At 49.9% G+C, this 14,185-nt stretch overlaps 42 non-coding genes across 42 annotated transcripts; all 42 read left to right on the top strand.

Annotated features, from left to right (window-relative positions):
- The first annotated feature begins 79 nt into the window (after positions 1-79).
- Positions 80-198, top strand: LOC128130438 (5S ribosomal RNA). The gene has a single exon (XR_008228363.1). It is a non-coding gene; the product is annotated as a 5S ribosomal RNA (ribosomal RNA).
- Positions 199-416: 218 nt separating this feature from the next.
- On the top strand, positions 417-534 carry LOC128131059 (5S ribosomal RNA). The gene has a single exon (XR_008228987.1). It is a non-coding gene; the product is annotated as a 5S ribosomal RNA (ribosomal RNA).
- A 220-nt stretch (positions 535-754) lies between these two features.
- Positions 755-873, top strand: LOC128130076 (5S ribosomal RNA). The gene has a single exon (XR_008227999.1). It is a non-coding gene; the product is annotated as a 5S ribosomal RNA (ribosomal RNA).
- Positions 874-1,091: 218 nt separating this feature from the next.
- On the top strand, positions 1,092-1,210 carry LOC128128543 (5S ribosomal RNA). The gene has a single exon (XR_008226530.1). It is a non-coding gene; the product is annotated as a 5S ribosomal RNA (ribosomal RNA).
- Positions 1,211-1,429: 219 nt separating this feature from the next.
- LOC128130088 (5S ribosomal RNA) lies at positions 1,430-1,548 on the top strand. Its single transcript, XR_008228011.1, has one exon. It is a non-coding gene; the product is annotated as a 5S ribosomal RNA (ribosomal RNA).
- A 219-nt stretch (positions 1,549-1,767) lies between these two features.
- On the top strand, positions 1,768-1,886 carry LOC128128545 (5S ribosomal RNA). The gene has a single exon (XR_008226533.1). It is a non-coding gene; the product is annotated as a 5S ribosomal RNA (ribosomal RNA).
- A 219-nt stretch (positions 1,887-2,105) lies between these two features.
- Positions 2,106-2,223, top strand: LOC128131092 (5S ribosomal RNA). The gene has a single exon (XR_008229023.1). It is a non-coding gene; the product is annotated as a 5S ribosomal RNA (ribosomal RNA).
- A 219-nt stretch (positions 2,224-2,442) lies between these two features.
- On the top strand, positions 2,443-2,561 carry LOC128130090 (5S ribosomal RNA). The gene has a single exon (XR_008228012.1). It is a non-coding gene; the product is annotated as a 5S ribosomal RNA (ribosomal RNA).
- A 219-nt stretch (positions 2,562-2,780) lies between these two features.
- Positions 2,781-2,899, top strand: LOC128130175 (5S ribosomal RNA). The gene has a single exon (XR_008228098.1). It is a non-coding gene; the product is annotated as a 5S ribosomal RNA (ribosomal RNA).
- A 218-nt stretch (positions 2,900-3,117) lies between these two features.
- Positions 3,118-3,236, top strand: LOC128129755 (5S ribosomal RNA). Its single transcript, XR_008227678.1, has one exon. It is a non-coding gene; the product is annotated as a 5S ribosomal RNA (ribosomal RNA).
- A 219-nt stretch (positions 3,237-3,455) lies between these two features.
- On the top strand, positions 3,456-3,574 carry LOC128128548 (5S ribosomal RNA). Its single transcript, XR_008226535.1, has one exon. It is a non-coding gene; the product is annotated as a 5S ribosomal RNA (ribosomal RNA).
- A 218-nt stretch (positions 3,575-3,792) lies between these two features.
- On the top strand, positions 3,793-3,911 carry LOC128130730 (5S ribosomal RNA). The gene has a single exon (XR_008228653.1). It is a non-coding gene; the product is annotated as a 5S ribosomal RNA (ribosomal RNA).
- A 218-nt stretch (positions 3,912-4,129) lies between these two features.
- Positions 4,130-4,248, top strand: LOC128130176 (5S ribosomal RNA). The gene has a single exon (XR_008228099.1). It is a non-coding gene; the product is annotated as a 5S ribosomal RNA (ribosomal RNA).
- A 218-nt stretch (positions 4,249-4,466) lies between these two features.
- LOC128129723 (5S ribosomal RNA) lies at positions 4,467-4,585 on the top strand. The gene has a single exon (XR_008227645.1). It is a non-coding gene; the product is annotated as a 5S ribosomal RNA (ribosomal RNA).
- Positions 4,586-4,803: 218 nt separating this feature from the next.
- Positions 4,804-4,922, top strand: LOC128130724 (5S ribosomal RNA). Its single transcript, XR_008228647.1, has one exon. It is a non-coding gene; the product is annotated as a 5S ribosomal RNA (ribosomal RNA).
- A 219-nt stretch (positions 4,923-5,141) lies between these two features.
- On the top strand, positions 5,142-5,260 carry LOC128128550 (5S ribosomal RNA). Its single transcript, XR_008226536.1, has one exon. It is a non-coding gene; the product is annotated as a 5S ribosomal RNA (ribosomal RNA).
- Positions 5,261-5,479: 219 nt separating this feature from the next.
- On the top strand, positions 5,480-5,598 carry LOC128129724 (5S ribosomal RNA). Its single transcript, XR_008227646.1, has one exon. It is a non-coding gene; the product is annotated as a 5S ribosomal RNA (ribosomal RNA).
- A 218-nt stretch (positions 5,599-5,816) lies between these two features.
- On the top strand, positions 5,817-5,935 carry LOC128130725 (5S ribosomal RNA). Its single transcript, XR_008228648.1, has one exon. It is a non-coding gene; the product is annotated as a 5S ribosomal RNA (ribosomal RNA).
- A 219-nt stretch (positions 5,936-6,154) lies between these two features.
- On the top strand, positions 6,155-6,273 carry LOC128128551 (5S ribosomal RNA). Its single transcript, XR_008226538.1, has one exon. It is a non-coding gene; the product is annotated as a 5S ribosomal RNA (ribosomal RNA).
- A 219-nt stretch (positions 6,274-6,492) lies between these two features.
- Positions 6,493-6,611, top strand: LOC128128552 (5S ribosomal RNA). Its single transcript, XR_008226539.1, has one exon. It is a non-coding gene; the product is annotated as a 5S ribosomal RNA (ribosomal RNA).
- A 219-nt stretch (positions 6,612-6,830) lies between these two features.
- On the top strand, positions 6,831-6,949 carry LOC128130731 (5S ribosomal RNA). Its single transcript, XR_008228654.1, has one exon. It is a non-coding gene; the product is annotated as a 5S ribosomal RNA (ribosomal RNA).
- Positions 6,950-7,167: 218 nt separating this feature from the next.
- Positions 7,168-7,286, top strand: LOC128130177 (5S ribosomal RNA). The gene has a single exon (XR_008228100.1). It is a non-coding gene; the product is annotated as a 5S ribosomal RNA (ribosomal RNA).
- A 218-nt stretch (positions 7,287-7,504) lies between these two features.
- LOC128129725 (5S ribosomal RNA) lies at positions 7,505-7,623 on the top strand. Its single transcript, XR_008227647.1, has one exon. It is a non-coding gene; the product is annotated as a 5S ribosomal RNA (ribosomal RNA).
- Positions 7,624-7,841: 218 nt separating this feature from the next.
- Positions 7,842-7,960, top strand: LOC128130675 (5S ribosomal RNA). Its single transcript, XR_008228598.1, has one exon. It is a non-coding gene; the product is annotated as a 5S ribosomal RNA (ribosomal RNA).
- Positions 7,961-8,179: 219 nt separating this feature from the next.
- Positions 8,180-8,298, top strand: LOC128128553 (5S ribosomal RNA). Its single transcript, XR_008226540.1, has one exon. It is a non-coding gene; the product is annotated as a 5S ribosomal RNA (ribosomal RNA).
- A 219-nt stretch (positions 8,299-8,517) lies between these two features.
- Positions 8,518-8,635, top strand: LOC128131093 (5S ribosomal RNA). Its single transcript, XR_008229024.1, has one exon. It is a non-coding gene; the product is annotated as a 5S ribosomal RNA (ribosomal RNA).
- Positions 8,636-8,854: 219 nt separating this feature from the next.
- LOC128130091 (5S ribosomal RNA) lies at positions 8,855-8,973 on the top strand. Its single transcript, XR_008228013.1, has one exon. It is a non-coding gene; the product is annotated as a 5S ribosomal RNA (ribosomal RNA).
- Positions 8,974-9,192: 219 nt separating this feature from the next.
- On the top strand, positions 9,193-9,311 carry LOC128130178 (5S ribosomal RNA). Its single transcript, XR_008228101.1, has one exon. It is a non-coding gene; the product is annotated as a 5S ribosomal RNA (ribosomal RNA).
- Positions 9,312-9,530: 219 nt separating this feature from the next.
- Positions 9,531-9,649, top strand: LOC128129756 (5S ribosomal RNA). Its single transcript, XR_008227679.1, has one exon. It is a non-coding gene; the product is annotated as a 5S ribosomal RNA (ribosomal RNA).
- Positions 9,650-9,868: 219 nt separating this feature from the next.
- On the top strand, positions 9,869-9,987 carry LOC128131960 (5S ribosomal RNA). The gene has a single exon (XR_008229878.1). It is a non-coding gene; the product is annotated as a 5S ribosomal RNA (ribosomal RNA).
- Positions 9,988-10,206: 219 nt separating this feature from the next.
- Positions 10,207-10,325, top strand: LOC128130732 (5S ribosomal RNA). Its single transcript, XR_008228655.1, has one exon. It is a non-coding gene; the product is annotated as a 5S ribosomal RNA (ribosomal RNA).
- Positions 10,326-10,543: 218 nt separating this feature from the next.
- LOC128130179 (5S ribosomal RNA) lies at positions 10,544-10,662 on the top strand. Its single transcript, XR_008228102.1, has one exon. It is a non-coding gene; the product is annotated as a 5S ribosomal RNA (ribosomal RNA).
- A 218-nt stretch (positions 10,663-10,880) lies between these two features.
- LOC128129726 (5S ribosomal RNA) lies at positions 10,881-10,999 on the top strand. Its single transcript, XR_008227648.1, has one exon. It is a non-coding gene; the product is annotated as a 5S ribosomal RNA (ribosomal RNA).
- Positions 11,000-11,217: 218 nt separating this feature from the next.
- LOC128130092 (5S ribosomal RNA) lies at positions 11,218-11,336 on the top strand. The gene has a single exon (XR_008228014.1). It is a non-coding gene; the product is annotated as a 5S ribosomal RNA (ribosomal RNA).
- A 219-nt stretch (positions 11,337-11,555) lies between these two features.
- Positions 11,556-11,674, top strand: LOC128130450 (5S ribosomal RNA). Its single transcript, XR_008228375.1, has one exon. It is a non-coding gene; the product is annotated as a 5S ribosomal RNA (ribosomal RNA).
- A 219-nt stretch (positions 11,675-11,893) lies between these two features.
- LOC128131060 (5S ribosomal RNA) lies at positions 11,894-12,011 on the top strand. Its single transcript, XR_008228988.1, has one exon. It is a non-coding gene; the product is annotated as a 5S ribosomal RNA (ribosomal RNA).
- A 218-nt stretch (positions 12,012-12,229) lies between these two features.
- LOC128130077 (5S ribosomal RNA) lies at positions 12,230-12,348 on the top strand. The gene has a single exon (XR_008228000.1). It is a non-coding gene; the product is annotated as a 5S ribosomal RNA (ribosomal RNA).
- Positions 12,349-12,566: 218 nt separating this feature from the next.
- On the top strand, positions 12,567-12,685 carry LOC128130451 (5S ribosomal RNA). Its single transcript, XR_008228376.1, has one exon. It is a non-coding gene; the product is annotated as a 5S ribosomal RNA (ribosomal RNA).
- A 219-nt stretch (positions 12,686-12,904) lies between these two features.
- Positions 12,905-13,023, top strand: LOC128130180 (5S ribosomal RNA). Its single transcript, XR_008228103.1, has one exon. It is a non-coding gene; the product is annotated as a 5S ribosomal RNA (ribosomal RNA).
- A 219-nt stretch (positions 13,024-13,242) lies between these two features.
- Positions 13,243-13,361, top strand: LOC128130405 (5S ribosomal RNA). Its single transcript, XR_008228330.1, has one exon. It is a non-coding gene; the product is annotated as a 5S ribosomal RNA (ribosomal RNA).
- Positions 13,362-13,580: 219 nt separating this feature from the next.
- On the top strand, positions 13,581-13,699 carry LOC128130094 (5S ribosomal RNA). The gene has a single exon (XR_008228016.1). It is a non-coding gene; the product is annotated as a 5S ribosomal RNA (ribosomal RNA).
- A 219-nt stretch (positions 13,700-13,918) lies between these two features.
- On the top strand, positions 13,919-14,037 carry LOC128128556 (5S ribosomal RNA). The gene has a single exon (XR_008226544.1). It is a non-coding gene; the product is annotated as a 5S ribosomal RNA (ribosomal RNA).
- Positions 14,038-14,185: the final 148 nt, after the last annotated feature.

Below are 14,185 nucleotides of genomic sequence, written 5' to 3' on the forward strand. Positions count from 1 at the left end.
GTCCCACGCCTCGCGTACGAAAGCAAACGAGGTTCTGCGTCTTGTAAGACATAAAAACAATTACCACGCATAGTATTTCGGGTGCGATCATACCAGCACTAATGCACCGGATCCCATCAGAACTCCGCAGTTAAGCGTGCTTGGGCGAGAGAAGTACTAGGATGGGTGACCCCCTAGGAAGTCCTCGTGTTGCACCCCTTTTTCGTTGCCCGTTTGCGTTTTTTTAGGTTTTAGGTGCGTTTTTTTTTCCTTTCTTGCTATGTCTATGCTCGGGCGGCATCCGGTTCAATGTTGATCGTTTTCGTGTTTCCCTGAACGGAGCCGATCCCTCACGTGGGTCCCACGCCTCGCGTACGAAAGAAAACGAGGTTCTTCGTCTTGTAAGACATAAAAACAATTACCACGCATAGTATTTCGGGTGCGATCATACCAGCACTAATGCACCGGATCCCATCAGAATTCCGCAGTTAAGCGTGCTTGGGCGAGAGTAGTATAGGATGGGTGACCCCCTGGGAAGTCCTCGTGTTGCACCCCCTTTTTTCGTTGCCCGTTTGCGTTTTTTTAGGTTTTAGGTGCGTTTTTTTTTCCTTTCTTGCTATGTCTATGCTCGGGCGGCATCCGGTTCAATGTTGATCGTTTTCGTGTTTACCTGAACGGAGCCGATCCCTCACGTGGGTCCCACGCCTCGCGTACGAAAGCAAACGAGGTTCTGCGTCTTGTAAGACATAAAAACAATTACCACGCATAGTATTTCGGGTGCGATCATACCAGCACTAATGCACCGGATCCCATCAGAACTCCGCAGTTAAGCGTGCTTGGGCGAGAGTAGTACTAGGATGGGTGACCCCTTGGGAAATCCTCGTGTTGCACCCCCTTTTTCGTTGCCCGTTTGCGTTTTTTTAGGTTTTAGGTGCGTTTTTTTTCCTTTCTTGCTATGTCTATGCTCGGGCGGCATCCGGTTCAATGTTGATCGTTTTCGTGTTTCCCTGAACGGAGCCGATCCCCCACGTGGGTCCCACGCCTCGCGTACGAAAGCAAACGAGGTTCTGCGCCTTGTAAGACATAAAAACAGTTACCACGGATAGTATTTCGGGTGCGATCATACCAGCACTAATGCACCGGATCCCATCAGAACTCCGCAGTTAAGCGTGCTTGGGCGAGAGTAGTACTAGGATGGGTGACCCCCTGGGAAGTCCTCGTGTTGCACCCCTTTTTCGTTGCCCGTTTGCGTTTTTTTAGGTTTTAGGTGCGTTTTTTTTTTCCTTTCTTGCTATGTCTATGATCGGGCGGCATCCGGTTCAATGTTGATCGTTTTCGTGTTTCCCTAAACGGAGCCGATCCCTCACGTGGGTCCCACGCCTCGCGTACGAAAGCAAACGAGGTTCTGCGTCTTGTAAGACATAAAAACAATTACCACGCATAGTATTTTGGGTGCGATCATACCAGCACTAATGCACCGGATCCCATCAGAACTCCGCAGTTAAGTGTGCTTGGGCGAGAGTAGTACTAGGATGGGTGACCCCCTGGGAAGTCCTCGTGTTGCACCCCCTTTTTCGTTGCCCGTTTGCGTTTTTTTAGGTTTTAGTTGCGTTTTTTTTTCCTTTCTTGCTATGTCTATGCTCGGGCGGCATCTGGTTCAATGTTGATCGTTTTCGTGTTTCCCTGAACGGAGTCGATCCCTCACGTGGGTCCCACGCCTCGCGTACGAAAGCAAACGAGGTTCTGCGTCTTGTAAGACATAAAAACAATTACCACGCATAGTATTTCGGGTGCGATCATACCAGCACTAATGCACCGGATCCCATCAGAACTCCGCAGTTAAGCGTGCTTGGGCGAGAGTAGTACTAGGATGGGTGACCCCCTGGGAAGTCCTCGTGTTGCACCCCCTTTTTCGTTGCTCGTTTGCGTTTTTTTAGGTTTTAGGTGCGTTTTTTTTTCCTTTCTTGCTATGTCTATGCTCGGGCGGCATCCGGTTCAATGTTGATCGTTTTCGTGTTTCCCTGAACGGAGCCGATCCCTCACGTGGGTCCCACGCCTCGCGTACGAAAGAAAACGAGGTTCTTCGTCTTGTAAGACATAAAAACAATTACCACGCATAGTATTTCGTGTGCGATCATACCAGCACTAATGCACCGGATCCCATCAGAATTCCGCAGTTAAGCGTGCTTGGGCGAGAGTAGTATAGGATGGGTGACCCCCTGGGAAGTCCTCGTGTTGCACCCCCTTTTTCGTTGCCCGTTTGCGTTTTTTTAGGTTTTAGGTGCGTTTTTTTTTCCTTTCTTGCTATGTCTATGCTCGGGCGGCATCCGGTTCAATGTTGATCGTTTTCGTGTTTCCCTGAACGGAGCCGATCCCTCACGTGGGTCCCACGCCTCGCGTACGAAAGCAAACGAGGTTCTGCGTATTGTAAGACATAAAAACAATTACCACGGATAGTATTTCGGGTGCGATCATACCAGCACTAATGCACCGGATCCCATCAGAACTCCGCAGTTAAGTGTGCTTGGGCGAGAGTAGTACTAGGATGGGTGACCCCCTGGGAAGTCCTCGTGTTGCACCCCCTTTTTCGTTGCCCGTTTGCGTTTTTTTAGGTTTTAGTTGCGTTTTTTTTTCCTTTCTTGCTATGTCTATGCTCGGGCGGCATCTGGTTCAATGTTGATCGTTTTCGTGTTTCCCTGAACGGAGTCGATCCCTCACGTGGGTCCCACGCCTCGCGTACGAAAGCAAACGAGGTTCTGCGTCTTGTAAGACATAAAAACAATTACCACGCATAGTATTTCGGGTGCGATCATACCAGCACTAATGCACCGGATCCCATCAGAACTCCGCAGTTAAGCGTGCTTGGGCGAGAGTAGTACTAGGATGGGTGACCCCCTAGGAAGTCCTCGTGTTGCACCCCTTTTTCGTTGCCCGTTTGCGTTTTTTTAGGTTTTAGGTGCGTTTTTTTTTCCTTTCTTGCTATGTCTATGCTCGGGCGGCATCCGGTTCAATGTTGATCGTTTTCGTGTTTCCCTGAACGGAGCCGATCCCTCACGTGGGTCCCACGCCTCGCGTACGAAAGCAAACGAGGTTCTGCGCCTTGTAAGACATAAAAACAGTTACCACGGATAGTATTTCGGGTGCGATCATACCAGCACTAATGCACCGGATCCCATCAGAACTCCGCAGTTAAGCGTGCTTGGGCGAGAGTAGTACTAGGATGGGTGACCCCCTGGGAACTCCTCGTGTTGCACCCCTTTTTCGTTGCCCGTTTGCGTTTTTTTAGGTTTTAGGTGCGTTTTTTTTTTCCTTTCTTGCTATGTCTATGCTCGGGCGGCATCCGGTTCAATGTTGATCGTTTTCGTGTTTCCCTGAACGGAGCCGATCCCTCACGTGGGTCCCACGCCTCGCGTACGAAAGCAAACGAGGTTCTGCGTCTTGTAAGACATAAAAACAATTACCACGCATAGTATTTTGGGTGCGATCATACCAGCACTAATGCACCGGATCCCATCAGAACTCCGCAGTTAAGCGTGCTTGGGCGAGAGTAGTACTAGGATGGGTGACCCCCTGGGAAGTCCTCGTGTTGCACCCCTTTTTCGTTGCCCGTTTGCGTTTTTTTAGGTTTTAGGTGCGTTTTTTTTTCCTTTCTTGCTATGTCTATGCTCGGGCGGCATCCGGTTCAATGTTGATCGTTTTCGTGTTTCCCTGAACGGAGCCGATCCCTCACGTGGGTCCCACGCCTCGCGTACGAAAGCAAACGAGGTTCTGCGTCTTGTAAGACATAAAAACAATTACCACGGATAGTATTTCGGGTGCGATCATACCAGCACTAATGCACCGGATCCCATCAGCACTCCGCAGTTAAGCGTGCTTGGGCGAGAGTAGTACTAGGATGGGTGACCCCCTAGGAAGTCCTCGTGTTGCACCCCTTTTTCGTTGCCCGTTTGCGTTTTTTTAGGTTTTAGGTGCGTTTTTTTTTCCTTTCTTGCTATGTCTATGCTCGGGCGGCATCCGGTTCAATGTTGATCGTTTTCGTGTTTCCCTGAACGGAGTCGATCCCTCACGTGGGTCCCACGCCTCGCGTACGAAAGCAAACGAGGTTCTGCGTCTTGTAAGACATAAAAACAATTACCACGCATAGTATTTCGGGTGCGATCATACCAGCACTAATGCACCGGATCCCATCAGAACTCCGCAGTTAAGCGTGCTTGGGCGAGAGTAGTACTAGGATGGGTGACCCCCTAGGAAGTCCTCGTGTTGCACCCCTTTTTCGTTGCCCCTTTGCGTTTTTTTAGGTTTTTGGTGCGTTTTTTTTTCCTTTCTTGCTATGTCTATGCTCGGGCGGCATCCGGTTCAATGTTGATCGTTTTCGTGTTTCCCTGAACGGAGTCGATCCCTCACGTGGGTCCCACGCCTCGCGTACGAAAGCAAACGAGGTTCTGCGTCTTGTAAGACATAAAAACAATTACCACGCATAGTATTTCGGGTGCGATCATACCAGCACTAATGCACCGGATCCCATCAGAACTCCGCAGTTAAGCGTGCTTGGGCGAGAGTAGTACTAGGATGGGTGACCCCTTGGGAAGTCCTCGTGTTGCACCCCCTTTTTCGTTGCCCGTTTGCGTTTTTTTAGGTTTTAGGTGCGTTTTTTTTCCTTTCTTGCTATGTCTATGCTCGGGCGGCATCCGGTTCAATGTTGATCGTTTTCGTGTTTCCCTGAACGGAGCCGATCCCTCACGTGGGTCCCACGCCTCGCGTACGAAAGCAAACGAGGTTCTGCGTATTGTAAGACATAAAAACAATTACCACGGATAGTATTTCGGGTGCGATCATACCAGCACTAATGCACCGGATCCCATCAGAACTCCGCAGTTAAGTGTGCTTGGGCGAGAGTAGTACTAGGATGGGTGACCCCCTGGGAAATCCTCGTGTTACACCCCCTTTTTCGTTGCCCGTTTGCGTGTTTTTAGGTTTTAGTTGCGTTTTTTTTTCCTTTCTTGCTATGTCTATGCTCGGGCGGCATCTGGTTCAATGTTGATCGTTTTCGTGTTTCCCTGAACGGAGTCGATCCCTCACGTGGGTCCCACGCCTCGCGTACGAAAGCAAACGAGGTTCTGCGTCTTGTAAGACATAAAAACAATTACCACGCATAGTATTTCGGGTGCGATCATACCAGCACTAATGCACCGGATCCCATCAGAACTCCGCAGTTAAGCGTGCTTGGGCGAGAGTAGTACTAGGATGGGTGACCCCCTGGGAAGTCCTCGTGTTGCACCCCTTTTTCGTTGCCCCTTTGCGTTTTTTTAGGTTTTAGGTGCGTTTTTTTTTTCCTTTCTTGCTATGTCTATGCTCGGGCGGCATCCGGTTCAATGTTGATCGTTTTCGTGTTTCCCTGAACGGAGTCGATCCCTCACGTGGGTCCCACGCCTCGCGTACGAAAGCAAACGAGGTTCTGCGTCTTGTAAGACATAAAAACAATTACCACGCATAGTATTTCGGGTGCGATCATACCAGCACTAATGCACCGGATCCCATCAGAACTCCGCAGTTAAGCGTGCTTGGGCGAGAGTAGTACTAGGATGGGTGACCCCTTGGGAAGTCCTCGTGTTGCACCCCCTTTTTCGTTGCCCGTTTGCGTTTTTTTAGGTTTTAGGTGCGTTTTTTTTCCTTTCTTGCTATGTCTATGCTCGGGCGGCATCCGGTTCAATGTTGATCGTTTTCGTGTTTCCCTGAACGGAGCCGATCCCTCACGTGGGTCCCACGCCTCGCGTACGAAAGCAAACGAGGTTCTGCGTATTGTAAGACATAAAAACAATTACCACGGATAGTATTTCGGGTGCGATCATACCAGCACTAATGCACCGGATCCCATCAGAACTCCGCAGTTAAGTGTGCTTGGGCGAGAGTAGTACTAGGATGGGTGACCCCCTGGGAAATCCTCGTGTTACACCCCCTTTTTCGTTGCCCGTTTGCGTGTTTTTAGGTTTTAGTTGCGTTTTTTTTTCCTTTCTTGCTATGTCTATGCTCGGGCGGCATCTGGTTCAATGTTGATCGTTTTCGTGTTTCCCTGAACGGAGTCGATCCCTCACGTGGGTCCCACGCCTCGCGTACGAAAGCAAACGAGGTTCTGCGTCTTGTAAGACATAAAAACAATTACCACGCATAGTATTTCGGGTGCGATCATACCAGCACTAATGCACCGGATCCCATCAGAACTCCGCAGTTAAGCGTGCTTGGGCGAGAGTAGTACTAGGATGGGTGACCCCCTGGGAAGTCCTCGTGTTGCACCCCTTTTTCGTTGCCCGTTTGCGTTTTTTTAGGTTTTAGATGCGTTTTTTTTTTCCTTTCTTGCTATGTCTATGCTCGGGCGGCATCCGGTTCAATGTTGATCGTTTTCGTGTTTCCCTGAACGGAGCCGATCCCTCACGTGGGTCCCACGCCTCGCGTACGAAAGCAAACGAGGTTCTGCGTCTTGTAAGACATAAAAACAATTACCACGCATAGTATTTTGGGTGCGATCATACCAGCACTAATGCACCGGATCCCATCAGAACTCCGCAGTTAAGCGTGCTTGGGCGAGAGTAGTACTAGGATGGGTGACCCCCTGGGAAGTCCTCGTGTTGCACCCCTTTTTCGTTGCCCGTTTGCGTTTTTTTAGGTTTTAGGTGCGTTTTTTTTTTCCTTTCTTGCTATGTCTATGCTCGGGCGGCATCCGGTTCAATGTTGATCGTTTTCGTGTTTCCCTGAACGGAGCCGATCCCTCACGTGGGTCCCACGCCTCGCGTACGAAAGCAAACGAGGTTCTGCGTCTTGTAAGACATAAAAACAATTACCACGGATAGTATTTCGGGTGCGATCATACCAGCACTAATGCACCGGATCCCATCAGCACTCCGCAGTTAAGCGTGCTTGGGCGAGAGTAGTACTAGGATGGGTGACCCCCTAGGAAGTCCTCGTGTTGCACCCCTTTTTCGTTGCCCGTTTGCGTTTTTTTAGGTTTTAGGTGCGTTTTTTTTTCCTTTCTTGCTATGTCTATGCTCGGGCGGCATCCGGTTCAATGTTGATCGTTTTCGTGTTTCCCTGAACGGAGTCGATCCCTCACGTGGGTCCCACGCCTCGCGTACGAAAGCAAACGAGGTTCTGCGTCTTGTAAGACATAAAAACAATTACCACGCATAGTATTTCGGGTGCGATCATACCAGCACTAATGCACCGGATCCCATCAGAACTCCGCAGTTAAGCGTGCTTGGGCGAGAGTAGTACTAGGATGGGTGACCCCCTAGGAAGTCCTCGTGTTGCACCCCTTTTTCGTTGCCCCTTTGCGTTTTTTTAGGTTTTAGGTGCGTTTTTTTTTCCTTTCTTGCTATGTCTATGCTCGGGCGGCATCCGGTTCAATGTTGATCGTTTTCGTGTTTCCCTGAACGGAGTCGATCCCTCACGTGGGTCCCACGCCTCGCGTACGAAAGCAAACGAGGTTCTGCGTCTTGTAAGACATAAAAACAATTACCACGCATAGTATTTCGGGTGCGATCATACCAGCACTAATGCACCGGATCCCATCAGAACTCCGCAGTTAAGCGTGCTTGGGCGAGAGTAGTACTAGGATGGGTGACCCCTTGGGAAGTCCTCGTGTTGCACCCCCTTTTTCGTTGCCCGTTTGCGTTTTTTTAGGTTTTAGGTGCGTTTTTTTTCCTTTCTTGCTATGTCTATGCTCGGGCGGCATCCGGTTCAATGTTGATCGTTTTCGTGTTTCCCTGAACGGAGCCGATCCCTCACGTGGGTCCCACGCCTCGCGTACGAAAGCAAACGAGGTTCTGCGTATTGTAAGACATAAAAACAATTACCACGGATAGTATTTCGGGTGCGATCATACCAGCACTAATGCACCGGATCCCATCAGAACTCCGCAGTTAAGTGTGCTTGGGCGAGAGTAGTACTAGGATGGGTGACCCCCTGGGAAGTCCTCGTGTTACACCCCCTTTTTCGTTGCCCGTTTGCGTTTTTTTAGGTTTTAGTTGCGTTTTTTTTTCCTTTCTTGCTATGTCTATGCTCGGGCGGCATCTGGTTCAATGTTGATCGTTTTCGTGTTTCCCTGAACGGAGTCGATCCCTCACGTGGGTCCCACGCCTCGCGTACGAAAGCAAACGAGGTTCTGCGTCTTGTAAGACATAAAAACAATTACCACGCATAGTATTTCGGGTGCGATCATACCAGCACTAATGCACCGGATCCCATCAGAACTCCGCAGTTAAGCGTGCTTGGGCGAGAGTAGTACTAGGATGGGTGACCCCCTGGGAAGTCCTCGTGTTGCACCCCCTTTTTCGTTGCTCGTTTGCGTTTTTTTAGGTTTTAGGTGCGTTTTTTTTTCCTTTCTTGCTATGTCTATGCTCGGGCGGCATCCGGTTCAATGTTGATCGTTTTCGTGTTTCCCTGAACGGAGCCGATCCCTCACGTGGGTCCCACGCCTCGCGTACGAAAGAAAACGAGGTTCTTCGTCTTGTAAGACATAAAAACAATTACCACGCATAGTATTTCGTGTGCGATCATACCAGCACTAATGCACCGGATCCCATCAGAATTCCGCAGTTAAGCGTGCTTGGGCGAGAGTAGTATAGGATGGGTGACCCCCTGGGAAGTCCTCGTGTTGCACCCCCTTTTTCGTTGCCCGTTTGCGTTTTTTTAGGTTTTAGGTGCGTTTTTTTTTCCTTTCTTGCTATGTCTATGCTCGGGCGGCATCCGGTTCAATGTTGATCGTTTTCGTGTTTCCCTGAATGGAGCCGATCCCTCACGTGGGTCCCACGCCTCGCGTACGAAAGCAAACGAGGTTCTGCGTATTGTAAGACATAAAAACAATTACCACGGATAGTATTTCGGGTGCGATCATACCAGCACTAATGCACCGGATCCCATCAGAACTCCGCAGTTAAGTGTGCTTGGGCGAGAGTAGTACTAGGATGGGTGACCCCCTGGGAAGTCCTCGTGTTGCACCCCCTTTTTCGTTGCCCGTTTGCGTTTTTTTAGGTTTTAGTTGCGTTTTTTTTTCCTTTCTTGCTATGTCTATGCTCGGGCGGCATCTGGTTCAATGTTGATCGTTTTCGTGTTTCCCTGAACGGAGTCGATCCCTCACGTGGGTCCCACGCCTCGCGTACGAAAGCAAACGAGGTTCTGCGTCTTGTAAGACATAAAAACAATTACCACGCATAGTATTTCGGGTGCGATCATACCAGCACTAATGCACCGGATCCCATCAGAACTCCGCAGTTAAGCGTGCTTGGGCGAGAGTAGTACTAGGATGGGTGACCCCCTAGGAAGTCCTCGTGTTGCACCCCTTTTTCGTTGCCCGTTTGCGTTTTTTTAGGTTTTAGGTGCGTTTTTTTTTTCCTTTCTTGCTATGTCTATGCTCGGGCGGCATCCGGTTCAATGTTGATCGTTTTCGTGTTTCCCTGAACGGAGCCGATCCCTCACGTGGGTCCCACGCCTCGCGTACGAAAGCAAACGAGGTTCTGCGCCTTGTAAGACATAAAAACAGTTACCACGGATAGTATTTCGGGTGCGATCATACCAGCACTAATGCACCGGATCCCATCAGAACTCCGCAGTTAAGCGTGCTTGGGCGAGAGTAGTACTAGGATGGGTGACCCCCTGGGAACTCCTCGTGTTGCACCCCTTTTTCGTTGCCCGTTTGCGTTTTTTTAGGTTTTAGGTGCGTTTTTTTTTTCCTTTCTTGCTATGTCTATGCTCGGGCGGCATCCGGTTCAATGTTGATCGTTTTCGTGTTTCCCTGAACGGAGCCGATCCCTCACGTGGGTCCCACGCCTCGCGTACGAAAGCAAACGAGGTTCTGCGTCTTGTAAGACATAAAAACAATTACCACGCATAGTATTTTGGGTGCGATCATACCAGCACTAATGCACCGGATCCCATCAGAACTCCGCAGTTAAGCGTGCTTGGGCGAGAGTAGTACTAGGATGGGTGACCCCCTGGGAAGTCCTCGTATTGCACCCCTTTTTCGTTGCCCGTTTGCGTTTTTTTAGGTTTTAGGTGCGTTTTTTTTTTCCTTTCTTGCTATGTCTATGCTCGGGCGGCATCCGGTTCAATGTTGATCGTTTTCGTGTTTCCCTGAACGGAGCCGATCCCTCACGTGGGTCCCACGCCTCGCGTACGAAAGCAAACGAGGTTCTGCGTCTTGTAAGACATAAAAACAATTACCACGGATAGTATTTCGGGTGCGATCATACCAGCACTAATGCACCGGATCCCATCAGCACTCCGCAGTTAAGCGTGCTTGGGCGAGAGTAGTACTAGGATGGGTGACCCCCTAGGAAGTCCTCGTGTTGCACCCCTTTTTCGTTGCCCGTTTGCGTTTTTTTAGGTTTTAGGTGCGTTTTTTTTTCCTTTCTTGCTATGTCTATGCTCGGGCGGCATCCGGTTCAATGTTGATCGTTTTCGTGTTTCCCTGAACGGAGTCGATCCCTCACGTGGGTCCCACGCCTCGCGTACGAAAGCAAACGAGGTTCTGCGTCTTGTAAGACATAAAAACAATTACCACGCATAGTATTTCGGGTGCGATCATACCAGCACTAATGCACCGGATCCCATCAGAACTCCGCAGTTAAGCGTGCTTGGGCGAGAGTAGTACTAGGATGGGTGACCCCCTAGGAAGTCCTCGTGTTGCACCCCTTTTTCGTTGCCCCTTTGCGTTTTTTTAGGTTTTAGGTGCGTTTTTTTTTCCTTTCTTGCTATGTCTATGCTCGGGCGGCATCCGGTTCAATGTTGATCGTTTTCGTGTTTCCCTGAACGGAGTCGATCCCTCACGTGGGTCCCACGCCTCGCGTACGAAAGCAAACGAGGTTCTGCGTCTTGTAAGACATAAAAACAATTACCACGCATAGTATTTCGGGTGCGATCATACCAGCACTAATGCACCGGATCCCATCAGAACTCCGCAGTTAAGCGTGCTTGGGCGAGAGTAGTACTAGGATGGGTGACCCCTTGGGAAGTCCTCGTGTTGCACCCCCTTTTTCGTTGCCCGTTTGCGTTTTTTTAGGTTTTAGGTGCGTTTTTTTTCCTTTCTTGCTATGTCTATGCTCGGGCGGCATCCGGTTCAATGTTGATCGTTTTCGTGTTTCCCTGAACGGAGCCGATCCCTCACGTGGGTCCCACGCCTCGCGTACGAAAGCAAACGAGGTTCTGCGTATTGTAAGACATAAAAACAATTACCACGGATAGTATTTCGGGTGCGATCATACCAGCACTAATGCACCGGATCCCATCAGAACTCCGCAGTTAAGTGTGCTTGGGCGAGAGTAGTACTAGGATGGGTGACCCCCTGGGAAGTCCTCGTGTTGCACCCCCTTTTTCGTTGCCCGTTTGCGTTTTTTTAGGTTTTAGTTGCGTTTTTTTTTCCTTTCTTGCTATGTCTATGCTCGGGCGGCATCTGGTTCAATGTTGATCGTTTTCGTGTTTCCCTGAACGGAGTCGATCCCTCACGTGGGTCCCACGCCTCGCGTACGAAAGCAAACGAGGTTCTGCGTCTTGTAAGACATAAAAACAATTACCACGCATAGTATTTCCGGTGCGATCATACCAGCACTAATGCACCGGATCCCATCAGAACTCCGCAGTTAAGCGTGCTTGGGCGAGAGTAGTACTAGGATGGGTGACCCCCTGGGAAGTCCTCGTGTTGCACCCCCTTTTTCGTTGCTCGTTTGCGTTTTTTTAGGTTTTAGGTGCGTTTTTTTTTCCTTTCTTGCTATGTCTATGCTCGGGCGGCATTCCGTTCAATGTTGATCGTTTTTGTGTTTCCCTGAACGGAGCCGATCCCTCACGTGGGTCCCACGCCTCGCGTACGAAAGAAAACGAGGTTCTTCGTCTTGTAAGACATAAAAACAATTACCACGCATAGTATTTCGGGTGCGATCATACCAGCACTAATGCACCGGATCCCATCAGAATTCCGCAGTTAAGCGTGCTTGGGCGAGAGTAGTATAGGATGGGTGACCCCCTGGGAAGTCCTCGTGTTGCACCCCCTTTTTCGTTGCCCGTTTGCGTTTTTTTAGGTTTTAGGTGCGTTTTTTTTCCTTTCTTGCTATGTCTATGCTCGGGCGGCATCCGGTTCAATGTTGATCGTTTTCGTGTTTACCTGAACGGAGCCGATCCCTCACGTGGGTCCCACGCCTCGCGTACGAAAGCAAACGAGGTTCTGCGTCTTGTAAGACATAAAAACAATTACCACGCATAGTATTTCGGGTGCGATCATACCAGCACTAATGCACCGGATCCCATCAGAACTCCGCAGTTAAGCGTGCTTGGGCGAGAGTAGTACTAGGATGGGTGACCCCTTGGGAAATCCTCGTGTTGCACCCCCTTTTTCGTTGCCCGTTTGCGTTTTTTTAGGTTTTAGGTGCGTTTTTTTTCCTTTCTTGCTATGTCTATGCTCGGGCGGCATCCGGTTCAATGTTGATCGTTTTCGTGTTTCCCTGAACGGAGCCGATCCCTCACGTGGGTCCCACGCCTCGCGTACGAAAGCAAACGAGGTTCTTCGTCTTGTAAGACATAAAAACAATTACCACGGATAGTATTTCCGGTGCGATCATACCAGCACTAATGCACCGGATCCCATCAGAACTCCGCAGTTAAGCGTGCTTGGGCGAGAGTAGTACTAGGATGGGTGACCCCCTGGGAAGTCCTCGTGTTGCACCCCTTTTTCGTTGCCCGTTTGCGTTTTTTTAGGTTTTAGGTGCGTTTTTTTTTTCCTTTCTTGCTATGTCTATGCTCGGGCGGCATCCGGTTCAATGTTGATCGTTTTCGTGTTTCCCTGAACGGAGCCGATCCCTCACGTGGGTCCCACGCCTCGCGTACGAAAGCAAACGAGGTTCTGCGTCTTGTAAGACATAAAAACAATTACCACGGATAGTATTTCGGGTGCGATCATACCAGCACTAATGCACCGGATCCCATCAGAACTCCGCAGTTAAGCGTGCTTGGGCGAGAGTAGTACTAGGATGGGTGACCCCCTAGGAAGTCCTCGTGTTGCACCCCTTTTTCGTTGCCCGTTTGCGTTTTTTTAGGTTTTAGGTGCGTTTTTTTTTTCCTTTCTTGCTATGTCTATGCTCGGGCGGCATCCGGTTCAATGTTGATCGTTTTCGTGTTTCCCTGAACGGAGCCGATCCCTCACGTGGGTCCCACGCCTCGCGTACGAAAGCAAACGAGGTTCTGCGTATTGTAAGACATAAAAACAATTACCACGGATAGTATTTCGGGTGCGATCATACCAGCACTAATGCACCGGATCCCATCAGAACTCCGCAGTTAAGCGTGCTTGGGCGAGAGTAGTACTAGGATGGGTGACCCCCTGGGAAGTCCTCGTGTTGCACCACTTTTTCGTTGCCCGTTTGCGTTTTTTTAGGTTTTAGGTGCGTTTTTTTTTTCCTTTCTTGCTATGTCTATGATCGGGCGGCATCCGGTTCAATGTTGATCGTTTTCGTGTTTCCCTAAACGGAGCCGATCCCTCACGTGGGTCCCACGCCTCGCGTACGAAAGCAAACGAGGTTCTGCGTCTTGTAAGACATAAAAACAATTACCACGCATAGTATTTCGGGTGCGATCATACCAGCACTAATGCACCGGATCCCATCAGAACTCCGCAGTTAAGTGTGCTTGGGCGAGAGTAGTACTAGGATGGGTGACCCCCTGGGAAGTCCTCGTGTTGCACCCCCTTTTTCGTTGCCCGTTTGCGTTTTTTTAGGTTTTAGTTGCGTTTTTTTTTCCTTTCTTGCTATGTGTATGCTCGGGCGGCATCTGGTTCAATGTTGATCGTTTTCGTGTTTCCCTGAACGGAGTCGATCCCTCACGTGGGTCCCACGCCTCGCGTACGAAAGCAAACGAGGTTCTGCGTCTTGTAAGACATAAAAACAATTACCACGCATAGTATTTCGGGTGCGATCATACCAGCACTAATGCACCGGATCCCATCAGAACTCCGCAGTTAAGCGTGCTTGGGCGAGAGTAGTACTAGGATGGGTGACCCCCTGGGAAGTCCTCGTGTTGCACCCCCTTTTTCGTTGCTCGTTTGCGTTTTTTTAGGTTTTAGGTGCGTTTTTTTTTCCTTTCTTGCTATGTCTATGCTCGGGCGGCATCCGGTTCAATGTTGATCGTTTTCGTGTTTCCCTGAACGGAGCCGATCCCTCACGTGGGTCCCACG

This window comes from Lactuca sativa, chromosome 1 (assembly GCF_002870075.4).
Source record: "Lactuca sativa cultivar Salinas chromosome 1, Lsat_Salinas_v11, whole genome shotgun sequence".
Classification (NCBI taxonomy): domain Eukaryota; kingdom Viridiplantae; phylum Streptophyta; class Magnoliopsida; order Asterales; family Asteraceae; genus Lactuca; species Lactuca sativa.